Below are 21,014 nucleotides of genomic sequence, written 5' to 3' on the forward strand. Positions count from 1 at the left end.
CCCACATCCTCACAGAGACAACATCAGGTCCTTAACCTGCTGAGCCACACTGGGAACTCCCATACAATGGAATATTATTCAGCCTGAGGGAGGAAATTCTGTCACATGCTACAACATGGATCAACCTCAAGGACATCATACTAAGTAAAATAAGCCAGTTAGAAAAAGACATGAGTTGCTTGGTGGCTCAGTGGGTTAAGTATCCAGCATTGTCACTGCTGTGGCGTGGGTTCAATCCCTGGCCCAGGAACTTCTGCATGCCGTGGGGACAGCCAAAAAAAAAAGACAAATACTATGTGAGTCAATGTATATTATGTAATCCTATTCATGGAAACAAAACACAGAATGGGGGTAACCAGGGGCTGCGGGAAGGGAGGGAAGGGAGGTATGGTTTAATGGGTACAAGTTTCAGATTTGCAAGATGAAAAGTTCTGGAGATCTGTTTCACAGCAACATGAATATAAATACTGCTAACCTTGAAATGAATAAGATGGTAAATTTTATGTGTTTTTCACCACAATTTAAAACAAACAGGAGTTCCCATTGTGGCTAAGTGGGTTATGAACTCGACTAATATCCATGAGGGCACAGGTTTGATCCCTGGCCTCGCTCAGTGGGTTAAGGATCCGGTGTTGCCATGAGCTGTGGTGTAGGTCACAGGCATGGCTCAGATCTGGCGCTGCGGTGGCTGTGGTGTCAGCCCACAGCTGCAGCCCCAATTCAACCCCTAGCCTGGGAACTTCCATATGCCACAAATGTGGCCCTAAAAAGAAAAAAAAAAAATTTTAAAACAAACAAACAAAAAGCAAGCAGAGGGCCCGATTTTCCAGTGGGCTGCAGTTCCCCAATTCTTGGCCTAGAAAACCTAGTCCAGCCTCCTGAGGAGAGGAGGCAGAGGTCAGGAGTGACGAGTTTAGGCCTTGGAGGAAGAAAAGAACAGCAGCTTCACCAGTTACCAGCAACAGGACTTCAGGAAGTTACTTCACCTTCTAATCTCAGTTTTCTCATCTGCACAATCAAGTTCATTCTTTCCTTCTAAAACAGTTTAGAGAATTAAATAAGACAACGCATGACAGGGTTCCGGGCACATAGTACCTGAATAACAATGGCCTAAAAGCCCACATCTGATGGCTCCATCACACTTCCTCTATGCCCTCCTACTCTCCCTGCTTGCAGACCTGTGCTCCACCTTGCAGACCTGTGCTCGCCTCTGGGTCTGTGCACTGGCTGTTCCCCCAGTGGTTGGCTGATACCAACTCAGTCAACTTTATGTGACCTTTCATGGCACCTGCTCAATGAGGCCTATTCGGCCCTGGACTTCTGAACCCCTTTCTTCTTTTTTATTAAAATAATTTTCTAAAAATAAGCTTTTAACTTTCCAACAGTTTGAGATTTGCAGAATTATTACAAAGATAGTACAATGAGTTTCCATACACCCCACACCCAGTTTCCTCCATAAAACATCTTGCATTAATGTGATACATTTGTCACAGATGAAGAACCAATATCGATACATTTTTGTTAAAATTCATACTTTGTTCACATTTAGTTTGGACTTCATGGATTTTCCCTTCATATCCTTCTCCTGTTCCAGGACACCGCATGACATTTAGCGGTCAGGTCTTTTTAGGCTCCTCTTGGCTATGACAGTTTCTCAGACTTTACTTACTCGATGCCTTTGACAGTGTTGCAGAGTCTGCTGAGCGTTTTATAGGCTGTCCCTCATTGGTTGAGGGAGTTGTTTGATGTCTTCTCATGAGGAGACTAGGGTTATATGTTTTGGGGAGAAAAACTACAGAGGTCAAGTGCCATTCTCATCATGTCGTAACAAGAGGAGATACTGTCAGCATGACGGACTCGTGCTCAGGTTCAAGGTTCAAGCTTCAATGTTTAGTGTTCTGCTCTCCCCACTACAATGTAAGCTCCTTGAGGGGAGGAACTGATGCTCATTTTGTTCATGACTGTATCCCAAGTGCTTAGAATAGCTGGCACACACACACAGGGCACTAGAGAGATATGCACTGAATGAAGCCCTTTTGCGTGACATTCATCACCCTTCAGGACCTAGGCACCGCTCAGGTTTGTCATTGCTGACCAACACTCACCTTGCTGTCTTACTCCTCCGTGGTTTGGCCCAAGCTGAGAAGCCTCCTGAACTGCTCAGGCGCTCAGCACCCCGGGTTTGCCACCTCGTGCTGAAACAATCCAGTCCCTCGACCTCACTCTGCACGCTGAGCTAGAACAGCGGCCCGATGCCTTGCCGTCCCTCCCAAGTAATCTCTACATCTTCATCCTCTGGGGCTCCATTTTCCAACCTTTCTCCTTTTGGAATTTACCTTTTCCCTAGGATGTATAGCCTTCAAATTCGAGACAAGACTCTAATGCCACGTTTAGTTTCGGTAAATGAACACTTTGCATCAGCCGCGTCTACAGCACACAAAAATTGCTGGGCCAGGGATCAAACTCACACCAAAGCAGTGACAACGCCGGATCCTTAACCCGCTAGGCCACCAGGGAACTTCACGTGAACACTTCTTACTAGCTTCCCTCATTTGGTTTTGAACTTAAATAATTTGAAAAATAATAACGATATAGGCAGATAGGCCAAAATATGAAAGTGAACTGAGTGCAATTGCTCTGTGGTTGCCTCCACACAAAGCTGGAAATCAGGAGCTAATGAGAACTGTGTTCTAAATCTGGCTCCACCACACACACGTACTGGGTGGCCTCTGGCAAACCGTTCAACTCTGGGCGCCTTACTCAGCTACCTGTATCCAACAACATTGCTTCACATGTGGATCATTCACTAAGTAGCTGTTCCAACATGCCTTTAAAAAATGTAAACTTCTGTATAATTATGGAGGCCTCCACTGGACCTCACCCATCCAACAACCAGAGACCAGAGCTCCTGGTCCCTCCCTGGAAAGATACGTCAGCCCAACAACAGCAAAGTCAGCAACCAACTATTTATAATACCCTACGTTTCAGCCAAAGTCAATGATGTATAGAAATGTTATCTTATTTTTAGAGACTATCCTTTCTGTAAAAAGAGTTGTTTCCCCTGTGTAACAGATTGAGAAATTAAGGCCCATTTGTCACTGTGGTCGTAAGAGCTCAACCCAAAGAATTTTATGCAAGCATCGAAATGTAACAGGATGGAGAATCAGTGCATTGCTATTTCCTAACCAGGAAATCTGCTGTTTATATGCTCATTAGGCAGGATGAATACAGCAGTCCTCCCACACAGAGGCAGAAGCAGATATGAGTAATAATACCAGCCTGGCCCACACAGAGATGCCATGTTCCCCTAAGCTGGATGGTAAAAGCGCTGACTCCCTCCCACTTGGCTAGATGGCTTGTATTCAAAATGTAATGAGTGATGAGAGGGTGTCTGGGGCAGTGTAGTTTTAGAAGCAGCTGGACTATGGCTAAAAATGCAATGCTAAAGACGCCTAGGATAAAGGGTTCCCGCCAATCCATTTTCAAACACAAGAACCAAGGGGAGTTCGAAGAAGGGGCAGCACATGTGGCTCTCAGATGTTCTTCACCTTGGTTAAGGTCATAGCTGACTGGAAATTTTCTGAGAGTTACCTAATGTAAAGGCTTCACCACAAGAGGGTCTGACCCTCGTCAGAGGATGATTCTGGACTATCAGGCTATGAGAGGTTATGCTTTGTCACTGTGCTTTGTCATAGAGACAGCGTAAGCATGCTGTGGAGCACTGGCAAGCCACAAACAGCAGATGAGGAAACGGAGAGTTCAGGGGCCTTTCAGAGGAGAAAGGCAGCTACAGACACAGACGGAATCCCATCTTCACAGGCCTAGAGGGAACACTAAATGGCTACATCTAAGGTTCAATAAGTGAGAAGTGCTTTGCCAAGGAACACATAAGGAATATACCATTTACTGGGTTTTGTTTGGTTGGTTTTTGCTTCTTTGGCCATGCCCGTGGCATGCGGAAGTTTGTAGGCCAGGTATTAAGCCCACGCCACAGCAGCAATTCGAGCTGCTGCAACGCCAGGTGCTTAACCTGCTGCATGACAAGAGAACTCTGGAACATATCATTTATAAATAAAATTTTAGGGAGTCCACATTATGGCTCAGTGGTTAATGAACCCGACTAGTATCCATGAGGGCGCAGGTTCGATCCCCGGCCTCATTCAGTGGGTTAAAGATCTGGCAGTGGTGTAGGCCAGCAGCTATAGCTCTGATTCAACCCCAGCCTGGGAACTTCCATATACCACAGGAACGGCCGTAAAGAGACAAAAAAAAAAAAAGTTATAGTGTTTTTCTCAGTTCTAAAAGTAATAAATACTCAAAGACACTCTGGAAAATACTGACAGACATGGAAAAGAAAATACACGTCAGTCATGATCTCAGGACTCAGAAAAGAAATACATTGGTGTGTTTTATCTGATATTTAATTGGAATCAGATTACACATAGAGTTTGGGCATACTGTCTGTTCAAATATATGCTCAAGAAGCAACCAGCAGTAAATACTAACCCTGAGAAGGAAAAAGAAATGTCCCAGAGTCTGCTGTGCCCCTGCTACCTTACAGCCTGGCACAAAGCCCACTTGAATGAACCTCTCTTTCCCCCGGTTCAGGGACTTCCTCAAGAGCCACTGACGCCCTTCAAGGCACTGCCGTCTGTGAGGCTGTCCCGCAGCCCCTCCTCAAACCTTCCCTCCCGGTTTCACAGGCTCTGCGCTCTCCGTTTTCCTCTCACTTCTACCCTCTCCGTCTCAGTTGCATCTTCCTCCTTTCCTCCCTGGTCTCCTCATCAAACAGGAGCATAGCTTCAACTCTCTTCTCTGACTGCAGCCGCATGTCCTCCTCAGGTCAATTTAGCCACACTGTGGCCTCAACAATTACCTCCAAGTTCAAACCTCCCAAATTCCCACCTTCAGCCCCAATCTCAGGCCTGACTCTGGTCCTGTGCTCCCAGCTATTTGTAGAACATTTCAATTTTGGCCTATCTTATGGAGAAACGAAGCTTAGCTTGTTTAAAGTCACACAAATCACTTATTCGTTCAATAATTATTGGATGAGGCGTTCCCATTGTGGCTCAGCAGAAACAAACCCAATTAGTATCCATGAGAACACAGGTCGGATCCCTGGCCTCGCTCAGTGGGTTAACGATCTGGCATTGCCTCGAGCTTTGGTGTAGGTCACAAGATGCGGCTCAGATCTGGTGTAGGCCGGCAGCTGTAGCTCTGATTTGACCCCTAGCCTGGGAACTTCCATATGCCACGCCTGTGGCCCTAAAAATCAACAAATAAAATTATTTGCAGAGTGCTGACTATGGGTTGGCTGCTAGCTGAGGTACTGGGGAGGCAGGAGCAAATAAAGTCCTTCAATGAAGCTCCCATTGATGACGAGGTCCAACTCTCACCCGCCACTCCAGGCCTTTCACAGTCTTAGACTAGCTTACCTGTCCAACTCCCCCCTTCCTTTCCATAATACATTCTTTCCCTCCAAACTGGAATGCTGCTGCTCAGATTTTAGGCTGGCTTAATGCCAAAACTTTGCTTACAGTTCTAAGCTACCGTCTCCTCATCTCTACCTACTGAAATTCTACCCATTCTTCAGGCTCAACTGCCACCTCTTCCACAAGCTTTCTTTGACTCCTGATACTTAAACCATCTGCTCTTTCTTTAAACGTCCACAGAATGCCTTCGGTACCACCCCCACAACGGATACTGAGTGCTGTCTGTTCTTTCTGAAGTGAGGATGATGATGATAATTACAATCTATCACAAGCCTATTTTGTGCCCAGTACATTGCTTGGTACTTTATCTCTCTAAGCCTCAACTGTGAAGTGGGACCGTGATTCTCACTTTCACAGATGAGGAAACTAAAGTGCAAAGATAATGAGTAACTTTCCTGAGGTCACACACCTACCCTACTGGACTTCCAGCAATTTGAGAACAGGGATTCTACCTTATTTCATTTTTACAACCCTGCTGGGCTTAAACTATGGCTAGTGCCAATGGTGCTCAGCAAATACAGGCTGAATGAACAACTGCATAAAGAGTACATTGTTTTCAAAGTATTTATGTCTGTGCATATAAACATCATTCTGGTTTTCGGACAAAAGTATATGTAAATTCATTATAAGTTCATTTAAGTAAAATCTGACATGCTTTCCGAAATGTTATGTTGACTTTAGCTTTTAAATTTTTTTCATGGTTAGAAAAAAGCTTCCAAGTTACTGAAACCAGACTTAAAAATAACATGGCAGGAGTTCCTGCTGTGGTGCAGCAGGTTAAGGATCTGGCATTATCTTTGTGGCAGCTCAGTTCAATCCCTGGCCCTGTGCAGTAGGTTAAGGATCTGGTATTGCCACAGCTGTGGCGTAGTGGCCTAGATAGCAGCTGCAGCTTGGATTCGATCCCGGGCTGAGGAACCTCCATAGGCCGTGGGTGTGGCCATTAAAAAAAAAAAAATGGCAAAGGTCAGGTAGCAAATACCTCAGTCAGACCTTTTATAGAAACAAATGCACCTATTTGGGAATTATTTTGCAAACCACTCTGAATCTGTAGCTTGGATACTCTAATTTTCCAATGACTTAGAGCTCAAGTTCTTTCTAATACCAGAAAGGACACATTCCCTTTGAAATACTCCCAGGTAATCATCTTAAAGCATTTTTCAATGCATGACTCTCCACTTATTGTTTGCTGCTTGCAAAAATCACTGAGGCATTTGATGCCCCAAGATGTTTTCCCAGAAACCAAACTAAACATAAGTATGCACTTTAAATCTCTGACTGCTGTGCTCCTGAAAACAATAATGTTACTATGCTCCCATGTCAACCACTAGATTGGAAAGCCAAGCCTTCTAATTGGGAAGCCCATTTTCTTAAAACCATCCAAGTTCCAAAACGTCCTGCTTTTAGAAACAAAGCAGACAGACATAAACTTCAGTTACTTAGGTGTCAACAATGCAGACTCAATGTTTTCCATTTCCCCTTACCTCCATGGCACAAAATAGTGATTTAAAAAAAACAAACAAAAGAACAACTCAAGTTATCTTCATTCCAGACTGATGTAAAGAAGGTGAAAAGTTCCATCATAAAAAAACTGTGTGTGCCATAGTCAGCCTCCAATTGCAACAGGGAATAACTGACTAGTACATGGAGATGCCATCCAAGCTAACCCAGCTGGCCTAGGCTGAATATGTGACAGACCTCAACAGTGAAGGTAGTGGCTACTACCCTCAAGGAGGAACCCTGATACCCAGACAGGCAAGACACCCACATAAGCTAGGGAAGTAACCTGAGATTTAAAGATGTTAGCAGCTCATATAACCACTGGACTCTACTGAAATAATCAACTTCAACGCATGGTTTAGGATATATGTTCATAAAACGCTTGATAAGCTTCTTGATTAAAAAAAAAGTGTAGTAATTTCAACAGACAGAGGTATAGTAAAGTAGCAAGATTATTTTAAAGATGATGAAAAGACCAGGATGACTCATCTCTTGTCAGCTGAAGGCCCCCTGGAGAAGAAAAAGTTCCTGGAATCCCTAATGATTGAGTCCAAGTTCAATTACCCTTTAAATCACCTTACATCACTCAGGGCCTTGATGCTAAAAGGACCATAAACAAGGAGTGAGTACGCTGAATTCAATCCATGAGCCACCTAGTTTTAAGTTTGGTGGGACAGAGGCGACTCAATGGGAAGAACACACTTTGGACACCAGGAAAGAGTTCCTGTCCCAGCACTGCCTTCTAAGCTGAATGACCTCCAGCAAGTCAAGCTGACTCAGGACTTCTTGCCCCTCTTATCTGCAAAATGGAAATCCTGCCAATGCTTGTCTCCATCAGTGCTCTCTCCATTAGGGAATAGTAATGCACAAATGAAGATAATATATGGGGCATTTTTGTAAAATCTAAACCGTTACTATCCGTATCAGAAGCTAGCTGATTCCTAACCACACAACCATTTACACTCAGCAAGTATTTACAGAGGAGGGACCCAAACACCACATTAGATGATATTATGGACACAAAACACAGCTTCTTCCCTCAAGGAACTTAATAGCTAGTGGGGAAACAACGTAAAACCAAGTATAAAACGTGCTTTGGGAGTTCTCGCTGTGGCTCAGCAGGTTAAGAACCCGACTAGTACCCATGAGGATGAAGGTTCATTCCATGGCCTTGCTCAGTGGGTTAGGGATCCAGTGTGCTGTGAGCTTTGGTGTAGGTCGCAGACGTGGCTCAGATGTGGCATTGCTATGGCTGTGGTGGAGGCTGGCAGCTGCAGCTCTGATTCTACCCCAGCCCAGGAATTTCCATATGCCACAGGTGCAGCCCTAAAAAGAGAAAAAAAAAAAAAGTGTCTTAACAGCAGTGTATAACAGGTGTTATATATCTGGAACATAAAGAATCATTACTAACCAAGGGACAATAAAAAGCCTTAAATGACAGAACATAAATAAATGGCATAATGACATGTATACAAAGATGACTTCGGCTGAAAGAAACCAGAGACAAAGAAAACAAATATACAAACAAATGTATCATAACTCTAGAAATGATGCTGCTTCTGGCATGAAGCTGGCAGCTTACAGGAACATCTTTAAGGAGAGAGCTCGAAGTGAAATAACACATGGGAGGCACAAGTGCAGAGGGCTTCTTCGTAAGCTGCCCAAGTCTATTCCACCCTTAGAATCATCTCATGCCAAAAGAAGGCCTTTGCTGAGTGGCTGAGATGTCATGAGAAATGAATCCTTGCCACACTTCCTGTTGACTTTAATTCCTTAGGTCACGGCAGCCGATTACCAGAAAGGAGAACACCGCTTTAACCCTCAAAACAACCACCAGCTTATGGGTTAGAACATAGTCACAAAACTGGTTCCTCTGGGCAGTTAGAGTGAATGTACATGAGAATTAACTGATCTTTTTCTTTCCCGGCTAAACTTGAACCTGCTGAAAAGTGAGCAGTGGTCTTTGTTAAAAGGCACCCAGAGAATACTAGACCCATGATAAGGTTTAAGCAGAAGGTGACTCACTTCTTTTTCGAAAGGACAAACATACCCAGTGGTGACGGGCTGCATCCATGATGGCTCCCTCCCTCTTGGACATAATCTGCAAAGACAACCTTGACCGCAGTTGGCTACCAAGCAGCCTCTTACCAATTCTGTCAGGAAATAAGCAAGGCTGCCAAAAGCAGACAAAACACGGTCTTTGACCCTCAAAGATAGGACAAGGCAAGGCAAGATAACAGGACGAGTCTTTGTGGTTTTACTTTGCACAATACAAAGGCCAGAAAACCCTCTGCCCACCATGCGGGACAAGGAAAAGTTTACAAAGTATGAAGAGGAAGAACAATAAGAACTAGATTTTCATCCCCAAATCTGGGTTTAAATTCCTTTTATTATGGACTACTATTAGTAGTACAAAACGGATTTTTACAAAACAAGTCTGCAATACGTAAACATTCTGAAGGTGAATTCTGTTTTTTTTTGGGTTTTTTGTCTTTTTAGGGCCACACCCAAGCCATATGGAGGTTTCCAGGTTAGGGGTCTAATCAGAGCTACAGCCGCCGGCCTATGACACAGCCATGGAAACGCCAGATCCTTAACCCACTGAGCGAGGCCCGGGATCGAACCCACAACCTCATGGTTCCTGGTCGGATTCTTTTCTGCTGCACCACGATGGGAACTCCTGAAGGTGAATTCTGAAGTTCTGATTGGTCCCTATTTCTTTGGCTGTTTTGATCTGATATTAGGATGATAGACATACAGTAGATGGGACTCAAATAGTTGCCCTGCATCAAAACTAAACTTTTCAAAAATGCCCCAAAGAGGCCTCCTCAGTATGGGTGGACATATGTTAAATATGCAATAATGTATTTAATGAAACATTTAAAAACAAAATAGAGTTCTTACAATTCCTATGCCAAGACCAAGATTTAACAGTCATCCCCAAGATTTGTTGAGTACTTAAAGAAGTCGTTACGTAAAGGCCTTTGTCTTCATTATGCTGTTAAATCCTCACAACCCTATTGGAAAGCTGCTGCTGCCACTTTGCAGATAAGGAAATTGAGATTTAAAGAAATGTACTACTTTGTCCAAGGTAATACGGCTAGTAAGGCAGTAAAATCAAGACTCTAAAATGCACTTTCCTCCTATATGATAATTAATAGCAAACTAATTACCCTGAGATAACATAGCTAGAATTTTTACACACATGGTGCTTTTAATTTTAATGTCAAATATCAGCAACTTCAACATTTATTTTTAAAACTTTGTTAATCCTACAACTCAGAAAGTTAATTGTTAAATATCATCTTTATACTCAGGAAAATAGTTTAGACTTAGTTTACAAAAAAAAAAAATCACCTCTGTAATATTTGTGTCACTGTAAATTCTCTAAGGGAATGGTGGATGAGAGGTGCCTGAACAAACAAAATAAAAGGCTGTTCTCTAACTAAATAGCTAACCTCAATTCTCTCAGTGACCTTGGACATACTGCTTGGAATGTCGGCAAAGGTATAATAACTGTGACTCCATTTAGGCCAAACAAGTGCTTTTGCAAATATTTATATAGTCCTAATTGCCCAAACCTTTTACCAATGTTTCCCAAAGACATCGTTTTTCATTTAGCCAATAAATAGAAACAGTTGTAAAAATGTTTGCTTTAAAAAAAAAAAAAAAACCTGCAAATAAGTGTTTCTGTCAAAAGAATTAATAGAAATGTTTTTAAATTAGATTTGACTGTAGATAATTCAAACATGCTCTAACTATTAAGGCATGTCCAAATAAACTGCCTCCTCCCAAAACCAACTTAACTTTTTTTTTTTTGGTGGGGTGGGATAGGGGGACAAATATCAGTGTATTATAGGATTGAAACAAAATAACAAGGCTGACCCACCACCTGCATTCTTGTTTCTTAAATGTACTAAAAGATGTTATGTCCAGGTTTCATATGACCACACCACAGTGAGAACAGACACAGCATATCCTACCTTTCAGTGAAGGGCAATTACTGTTGGACCACAAGATCTGGAATCAAAAGACCTGAGTTTGAATCATCCAAGCATCCCTACCAGATGTGGGATTCTGGGCAAGTCATTTGAACCTGAATTTTAGGTATTTCAATGTAGGTCAAATAAGGATTCCCCACCCTACTTTCTCTAAAGGCTGTAAATCAAACGACATAAGGTAGTGCTTTGTGAACGCAAAGGCAGGGCACAGGATGCTGGCAGGGGTTGTCTGTATGCTACCAGGGAAAGGGTACCACATTCTGTCTGATCTTCTCCCACTACAAACCAACAAACCAGCGGAGAAAGCGGTGACAGCAATGAGTTTAGGAGGCTCTGAGATAAGGTTTTAATTTACTCCAGGGTTCCTCCTACACTGCTCAAATCAGCATGAGCTGCTGTGAATCAGGTTTCCTGGGTCTTGGGAGTGGAGGGATTCTGCAGAGCAAAGACGCAAGGGGATTCAAAAGGAGTATCTCTTCTCAAAGAAGAAAAAATAAGTAACACCCTCCCTTGTCCCCCAAGCTCCTCTACAGCTACTCTACAGACACTCTTCCCTCTTCCCATCCTCTTCCAAGTTTCTTAAAGAAATTTGTTCTTTGGGTTTTTGGTTTTTTTTTTTTTTTTTTTTTTTTACTTTCTAACTCTTGCTTCTCACCACACATTCATTCTTCCCCCAGAAGCACTGGGATTCTGCCCCAGGTGAACCTGCACAGGCAGAGGTCACCAACAATTTCCCCTGTCATTAAACCCAGGAGACTTTTCACTAGACATCCGACTGACCTCGCAGCAGCATGTGACCTGCTGAGCACCCACCCTTTGCGTTGCTGTCATGAACACACTGACGCAGTATCTCCCGGTATCTCTCCTTTATCTTTGGATGCTCCTTTCAGCCCCTTCTCCGAGCTCCTCTTCCCAGGCCTACATCATAAATGTGGGTATTCTTCTGTTTTTCCCACAACCCTTGTATTTAGTTCCTCCTCTGCCTGGGTGATCTTCTTGTGACTGTGGCTTCAGCAGCAGTCCACGGGGCAGATGAGAAACAGGCCATTCTCCTGAGCTCTAGACCCACGCATGCAACTGCCTTTCCAATGTCCTCTAGCTCCTCCGTGTTCAGAACCAAACTCCTGATCTGACCCTCAACCTGCTCCTCCTCCTGGCAGTCTCCATATCGTGAAGGATATCATCAACCTTGACCCTGCTGGCTCCTTCCCCGACAAGTCACTCCAAATCAGCAAGTCATGTGCATGCCAAATGTATGCACCTCTCTTCTTTATGGCCTTCGTTCAGACACCACCATCCAGTGCCCCCTCTTCAGTCTTTCCCTCCACTAATCACTGAGGCGAGAGAGGGCTTTCTAAAATTAAAACCCTCTTAAGGTCTGAATAAACCCCACACTCCTTAACATGGCTTATAAGAGCTTAGGTCCACTTCCTCTCCCAGGCTGAGCTCTTAAATATCCATCTCCTCCACACCCCACTCCCCAACACACAGGCTCACCACTTGGCTAATTCTAATTCAGCCTTCAGGTGTTGGCTGAGGTATCACATCTTCCCTGGCCACCCACGTCCATTTTGGACATCCTTCTTATGTGTTTCCACGGCACACTGACTTCCTCAATTACAATGCCTTTCACTCTGTAAAAAATAGCCCATTTTCTTGTCTGTCTCCCCCACAAGACTGTACCCTTCGTGAAGGCAAGGATTGTGCCCGTTTTCTTCAAGACTGTTTCCCAAGAGAGAGATGTGCCACAGCACAAAACAGGTGCTCAATTTCTACTTGCTTAATCAACAAACCAATGATTCTCTGATGGTAGAAGAAAAGTTGTTCTAAGAAGTTCATGGGAGATCATTTAGCTAATTTCCTGGAGCATAAGAACTGTTGGTTATATTTCTGGTGTTTTCTAACTTATACGTTCCTTGTTCTGTGAAAAGTCTATGTTTATAACTACACATCTATAGACCACAAGGTGAACTGGATATTTATCAATTTCCCAGTAAGATGAATGTCCACAAATAGACTGGATAATGCAGAACAGGGCAGCTTTACTTTGTACTGAACTATAAAGTGGTTACACTAATGACAATAACTGACAAATAAACCTCTAACATATTCATAAAGGTGGCATATAATCAGGGGATCCAATTTAAAACATATAACTCAAATTGACAGTTAATGAGTGTATGAAAAACAAACAAAATGTTAATGAAAATAGCATGCCTGACATCTCGATGCAATGGCCTCTATGTTTTGACTTTGGTTTTTGCTAATAATTCACATTGCCATTACCAGTAATTACACTCATGGGCCAAATAAACTTCTTACCTTGTTGTCAGTATGAAGGTGAATTATGTGTGCTTTTTATTGTCTGTCTGGTATTACCTACAGTAGCCAATGAAATAGAGCAAACATACTGCACAGAGTTTACGGCTGGTAGTCTTTTTTATCATGGTCTCACTCAGTACTCTGTTCTCTGAGTTATTTAGCTTAGCTTACACCAGAAACTCCAAGCTAGATTACAGCTCAGCTACTTATGAACCAAATACAAAATCTACTCCAAAAGAAAAAGGAAAAAGAAAAAAAGCAATTCTTTGCTATATATCCCTCTACAAGGTGTTTTTTTTTTTTTTTTTTTTTTTTGAAAGAGTTAACATTTCCCAAGAAGAAAATGAGCATTTTGCAAGCAGCCAATGGGGCAACAGACACTTTCCTTACTTTGCAATAGGGGTGAGAAAAGAGAGTAAAGTGAAAGTAGAAAAAGGAGCTGGTGGGAAAAAAAGGAGAAGCAGTGGTCTGGGGCTCCTGCAAACTGTCTAGAGATGGAGAATCCTAAAAATTCTGCCCAGGGAGTTCCTGTTATGGCTCAGCAGTGACAAACCCAACTAGTATCCATGAGGATATGGGTTCAATCTCTGGCATCGCAGTGGGTTAAGGATCTGGTGTTACCATGAGCTATGGTGTAGGTCGCAGATGCAGCTGGGATCCTGCATTGCTGTGGCTGTGGTGTAGGCCAGCAGCTGTGGCTCCAATTTGACACACAGCCTGGGAACCTCCATACGCCAAAGGTGCTGCCCTAAAAAAAAAAAAAAGAAAGAAAAAAAAAGGAAAATCGCCCAAATGGTCTAACCTTTTCTGGTTTCTATTAAATCAGGTCTCCTGAAACCCATAACTAAAGTAGTACCTATCTCCATGCCTGCTTCTTAAACATGTAAATGTATGACTTGACTTCAAGTATTGTAGGAAGGCTGTACACATGGTTAAACTAGAATAAAGTATACCAAGTATCTGATAAATAATCGATAAATATTCAATAAAGATTAGTTTTAGATGTTTTTTTTTTTTTAATGCAGATGTTACCAGCCTACATCCAGTTTGGTTTTCCTAGTCAAAACATCCTAGGAGTTCCCATCGTGGCGCAGTGGTTAACGAATCTGACTAGGAACCATGAGGTTGCGGGTTCGGTCCCTGCCCTTGCTCAGTGGGTTAATGATCTGATGTTGCTGTGAGCTGTGGTGTAGGTTGCAGACGCGGCTCGGATCCCGTGTTGCTGTGGCTCTGGTGTAGGCCAGAAGATACAGCTCCGATTTGACCCCTAGCCTGGGAAACTCCATATGCCTCGGGAGCGGCCCAAAAATAGCAAAAAGACAAAAATAAATAAATAAATAAATAATAAAACTGTTTAAAAAAAAAAATCCAGGTGACTTTTCCCTTTTTTTTTTTCTAATGGTTATATATTCATCATAGTTGTTTTCCACTTTGTGTAATTAAATTTAGTCTATAGCCCACAGCCTAAAATCCATCAATCCATGAGAAAACAAAGATTTCTAATGAAAACACAAGCATGAGCCCCCTTTTCCTCTCATTTCAGTGTGATATTCAGCAATCCTTCCACCAGGAAGGATTATCCTTATTGAGAAATAAGTTATCCAACTTTATTTTCAATCTTTCCAATCATAGTTAACATTTCCTATCTCACAATCTTCCTTCACAAAATCATTTTTCTGCCACATGTTTATTTTATGGATTTTAATTTTCTCCATTATTCAACTGAACAATGTCTTAAATTCATTGTCTTCCCCACAGTGCAGAGTCTTAACAGCTTTTAAAATAATATGTATTGATTATTATGGTTATAAACAACTACTATATATTCATTGTTCAACATTTCAAAAATACATAAAAGTATAAAAGGGAAAATAATGCCTATTCATCCTCCAAGGGGAAAAAAGTACTGCCCCATTTTGGCCCTTTCAGCCCCTTTCCTTATGCAGGTAGATCTGTTTTTGTAAACATAGTTGAATTTACTGTAAATAATGTTCCATCCTATTTTCCCCCCACTTAGCAAAACTTGATAAATACCTTTCCCCACTGTTAAAAGTCTTCATAAATATCCTTCTAAGTCTGTATAACATCGTATCTTTTGATAACATCATAATTTATTTAAACTGTTCCCCTCTCGTTGGGCAGTTAGACTACTGCCAATATCTGACTTTTAACCAAACCCATATTAAGCACTTATGAACATTAACTTTTAAAATATTTCTAAGTTCCTTTGGACAGATTGCTGGAACTACTGCTTGAAGGGAGGACACATTAGTGAGGCTTTTCATACATTCAGCCAACAAGCTTCTCATAAAGGTTATAACATCTGCACATCTCTCACAGTGTCTGAGACTGTCTGCTCCATGGCACACTAGCAGATGTGGAGAATCAGAATCTTTAAAAAAACCTATGTAGGGAGTTCCCGTTGTGGCTCAGCAGGTTATGAACCTGACTAGTATCCATAAGGATGCAAGTTCAATCCCTGGCCTTGCTCAGTAGGTTTAAGGGTCCAGCATTGCCGTGAGCTGTAGTGTAGGTTACTGTCGGGGCTCAGATCTGGTTGCTGCGGCTGTGGTGTAAGCCGGCTGCTGTAGCTCCAATTCGACCCCTAGCGTGGGACCCTCCATATGCCATGGAGGCAAAAACAAACAAAAAAACCTATGTAAAATTTTAGAGCTAGAAAAATGGTCCCTTGATGTTGTTTCAATTTTCACTTCTTTGATTAATGGAAAGAGAATACATTTTCAGTCTATTAGCTATTAAGTTTTCTCTTCTATGGATAGTCTATTCCTGTCTTGCTAGTTTTCTATTGCTGTATAACAAATTTCCACAAACTTAGTAGCTTAAAACAACAACCTTTTTTTTGGTCCTGCTCATGGCATGTAGAAGTTTCTGGGCCTGAGATCGAATCTGAGCTACAACAGTGACAATGCCAAATCCTTAATCACAAGGCCACCAGGGAACTCCGAAACAACACCTATTCCTATTTCACAATTCTGAAGGTTGGAGTCTGGGTGGGGTTGGCTGGGTTCTCTGCTCAGGCTCTCTTTCACAAGGCTGAAATCAGGCACTGGCCAGACTAGGGTCTTAACTAAAGTCTCTGGTAAGGAATCCAGTTCTGAGCTCATTCAGTTTGTTGGCCTGAGGTCTGAGACTCCATTTTCCATGCTGGGTCTCCCTCAGCAATTCTACGCCTCTGGCACTTCTCCAGGCTGCACCCACTCTCTCTCAGTTGTCCGCTCCAACTTCAAAACAGCAAGGGCATGTTCAGTTCTTCTCAGACTTTGGATGTCTCTGATTCTTCCCAGCCAGAGAAAACTCTCCACTTTCTTTTTTTTTTTTTTTTTTTTTGGCTTTTTAGGGTCGCACCCCTGACATATGGAGGTTCCCAGTGTAGGGGGTCCAATAGGAGCTACAGCTGCCAGCCTAGGCCACAGCCACGGCAACTCTGGATCCAAGCCTAATCTGCAACCTATACCAAAGTTCACAGCAATGCTGGATCCTTAAGCCACTGAGGGAGGCCAGGGATCAAACCCGTAACCTCATGGATCCTAGCTGGATTCGTTTCCAACGCACCATGACGAGAACTCCACTTTCCACTTTTATGGGCACCTTTGATTAGATCTGGCCCACCAGCTAATTCCTCCATTTCAAATCCAACTGTGCCACATAACATAACATGATCAAGGGAGTGATATTTCATCATATTTACAGGTTCCAGGGATTGGGGCATGCAATCTTGGTGGAGTGGCATTTTCAGAACTGTGAGCTGTGCCTGTTATAGGGTCTTAGGTGTTATTTCTTATTTGTTTGTGCTCTTTATGACATTTCATTGTATGATCAAATAAGTGAATCTTCTTGATGACTGCCAGAAGTTGCATTTTTCACAACCGTAAAGGCAAATGTGAAGGGGCTGCTGTATTTAACACAGATTCTGAATACAGGAGTTCCCATCATGGTGCAGTAGAAACGAATCTGATAGGAACCATGAGGCTGCGGGTTTGATCCCTGGCCTCACTCAGTAGATTAAGGATCCGGCATTGCTGTGAGCTGTGGTAGATCTCAGACATGGCTCGGATCTGGCGTTGCTCTGGCTGTGACATAGGCCAGCAGCTACAGCTCCCATTAGACCCCTAGCCTGGGAACCTCCATCTGCCATGGGTTTGGCCCTAAAAAAGACAAAAGACAAAAAAAAAAAAAAAAAAAGATTCTGAATACAGTCTGCCCTCTGTACCCTTGGATTCCATATCCACAAATTCAACCAAACTCTGATTGAAAATATTTGGAGAAAAAAAATTCCAGAAAGCTGCTACAAGCAAAATCTGAATTTGCTGGGTGCCAGGCAACTATTAACATATCATTTACACTAAATTTACAACTATTTACATAGAATTTACACTATATTAGGTATTAAAAGTAATCTAGAGAGTATTTAAATTATGCCAGAGGATGTGCATAGTTTATCTGCAAGCACTATATTAGGGACTTGAGCATTCCTGCATTTCAGTATCCGAAAGGGTCTTGGACCCAATCCCCCTTGTATAATGAGGGATGACTGTATATAACTTTGTTAACACTGGTATTTTTTTTTTTTTAGTTGTGGGAAAATACACATTATGTAAAATGTACTATCAATCTTTTTTGGTGTTTTGTTTTGTTTTGTTTTTTCTAGCCGCACCTGTTCCATATGGAAGTTCCCAGGCCAGGGGTTAAATCAGAGCTGCAGCTGCCGGCCTGCACCACAGCCACACCAGATTTGAGTCACGTCTAAAACCTACACCACAGCTTGTAACAACACTGGATGCTTAACCCACTGAGCGAGGCCAGGAATAGATGGTACTTAACCCGCTGAGCCACAACAGGAACTCCTCTTAACCATTTCCAAGTGTACTGTTCAGTACTGTTAAGCACATTTACATTGTCATGCAACGAATCTCTAGAACTCTTCATCTTGCAAAAATGAAACTCTATATCTATTTAACAACTCTCCATTTCTCCCCTCCTCCAACTTCAGGCAAACACCACTTTACTTTCAACACAGGTATATTTTTATTTTATGTATTTATTAACAAACACGTATAACATGACATTACATATGTTATCCTAAGAACTTTAAACCCATTAACTCATTCAATCCTCATAACAACTCCATGAGACCAGTAATACTATTCCCATTCTACAGATTAAGAAACACAGCAAATAAACTGCCCAGGATTACATAATAAGAAGTAGCCAAGCAGGAATTCAAACTCAGAATGGCTTTATGGTTCTTGCTATGAACCATTACATTATGAAAATAATCACTGTAAAGACAAACTCATCAGGCATTAATATGATTTCCTTCATGTGCATGATTATAAAACACTTCTCTATGTGCAATTTAACTTAATATTCTACTGCCACAGGTGTGGCCCTAAAAAGCAAAACTAATAATAACTTAATATTCTACTAACTAAAACTTTATGTTACCAAGGTGATATGTCTACTGACCTTTTAACCCAGTTGTGGTTAAGGCATGTTTCTGAAGTTAATGAAACAAAAATTGCCTTTATCTTAAAGTGTGCCAATTATAATTTATATATAGTATTTTATAATGAAGTATCATATGAATGAATGCAAATTGCAATTCACTATGACTATTAAATTTAAAATATTAAAGAAAAAAAAAACCCAGACATGTCTCCTTTCCAAGGAGGACAAAAACTTCCAAATAAGTTTACAACAGTATAGCTCTGTCTCAGTTTAACCTAGTAAATTCAAATCTGTCCTGATTTCAAGCTATGCATCTAGGCCAGTCTCAATTTGTCATTCATTTATATATCTCATTAATAACTTTGAGAAGCAGGTCTGAAATTTCCTTATCTTTAAGCTTAGTAATCCTTTCATAGAAGGCCAAATCATGCTTGTCATCAGCCACAATGTCATTTACTGTATACTAAAAATGAACGAGGTCAACAGAAGGAAAAAATCATTCCTGGGAGTGCCAGCTTAATGTAAAAGCTCTGCTAAGGCTTGGTTTCTAGGACCCAGGAGCGCCGGGGGGGCGGGGAGAGCAGTAAAAACGCACAGAACAGGATCATCTATTTCAACTGATTTCTACTTATAAACCTGTATCATTTAAAAAACAAAAAACAGACAACGCCTCATACCATCTCCCCTTACCTGATATGCATTGCACTGTTGTGCAGTTTCCAGCAGTTTCCAGGATGAAATAAAAACCAAAGCATGGAAGAAACAGCAAAATCACCGCTACCCCGGGGAGCGTCTCGGATATTTACAATGCTGTCATCCCCACACCCTTCCCCCAATGGCCAGCCAGACAGCACAGAAGCCGGCAGATGCTCACCCAGCCGCCGGCCGCTTCTCTCTCTTCACCTGCGTGGCCCGCAGCCTACTCCTGGCTGGGGCTTGGCTTCGGCAGCCCGCCCGCCTTCCTCACGGTGACAAGCCGGCTTGGCCACCGACCATCCCGGCCCGGCTCTCTGTTTACAAGCGCTTCTGGCGGTCCCACATTTAAATGCTTCCTTCCTGCAGCCCGGGAAGCGAGATCCGGACACACAAGGTTCCAGTCGGCAAGGACTAGATTTTCCTGCCCAGGGACCTAGCACCCGCAAGGGCCTGACCGCACCCTCCTGGGCTCCTTATCTCTTTGTCTTCCTACACACAGTTTTCATCACACACTTTTTGAAAACAATGGCTAGTGCCCCAGAGTCACCTCTCTGCTCCTCCCAGTGCCCAAATAGATGTTTGCAACTGCAAAATTTCATTTGGAACAGACTGGAGATCAGTCTTGTTTTTAGCATCTCCCTTGTCTGAGAGAATTACTCAGATAAGTTCTTTCTGAAAATAGGACTTTTAGGACCTAGAGATTGCTTCACATTTCAGGTTTGGAGCTGTGATAAAAGTCAATTTTCACTCCCCTTTCATGGTGTAGCCAGCAGATTGCAAGCAGAGAGTTTTGAGTGCAGGTTTTCAACCCTCATTCAGATTCCCAGAAAAACAAAGAGTGTGTGTGATCTGAGTGGTCCTTAATGAGACACCCCAACTCACCCCACAGTGACTTTTGCAGGCATTGCAACAGGATATGGCAGTCAGGCTGGAAGACCTTCCTTGACGTTCCCCACTTTATTCTCTCTTGTAACACACGTAGCTCAATTTATAATCACACATGTTTTTACTTACCTGTTTTACTGGCTTCTCCACCCCGACCCCAGCCTCACCTATAAACTCTCTGAGGGCAGGAACAATTTTGGTTTCACTCCCAACCACATGATAGGCCCAAAGCTCCGTGCAAGCTATATATGTTTCAATGAATGAATGAAGAACTGAATGCAAAAAAAAAAAAAAAAAAAAAATCTCCTTTAAAGATTCATAAGAAAATCTTTAATCACGGAATTTTAAAAAACATCTCTTTTGGCTGATGTTTAAGTTTGTTTCAAAGCTTACACTGCAATTTGAGATACATTTCTTCCTCTTTGCTTCAGGACTTTTGACAAGAGGTTTCCCCTAATGAGAGCTTTCACCCCTACCTCATCCCTTTAGCCAGGCCAACTTCTTGCCCTTTAAGAAGCAAGTGTCATCACCTGTCTCCCAGAGAGGACCCTGCTCCTTTTAAGCATGGGAGGAGGAACTCACGTGTGCCTCTATCAATGCACTCATCGTGTTTTGCGGAATTCATCTGTTTACTCATTAGTCTTCCCAG

The 21,014-nt window shown here is 42.4% G+C and overlaps 1 protein-coding gene across 3 annotated transcripts in view; it reads right to left on the bottom strand.

Moving 5' to 3' along the window:
* Nucleotides 1–20,406, bottom strand: part of PLEKHM3 (pleckstrin homology domain containing M3) — a 196,806-nt gene extending 176,400 nt beyond the window's left edge. Inside the window, exon 1 of one of the 3 annotated variants that reach the window (XM_021076249.1) lies at nt 20,363–20,406. The gene's annotated coding sequence lies outside the window, so the exon portion shown is untranslated. Of the gene's footprint in view, nt 1–19,474; nt 19,990–20,362 lie in introns of those variants that run through there. The other 2 variants (XM_021076247.1, XM_021076248.1) reach the window with 2 other exon arrangements.

The sequence above is a fragment of the Sus scrofa genome, chromosome 15, assembly GCF_000003025.6.
Source record: "Sus scrofa isolate TJ Tabasco breed Duroc chromosome 15, Sscrofa11.1, whole genome shotgun sequence".
Taxonomy (NCBI): Eukaryota; Metazoa; Chordata; class Mammalia; order Artiodactyla; family Suidae; genus Sus; species Sus scrofa.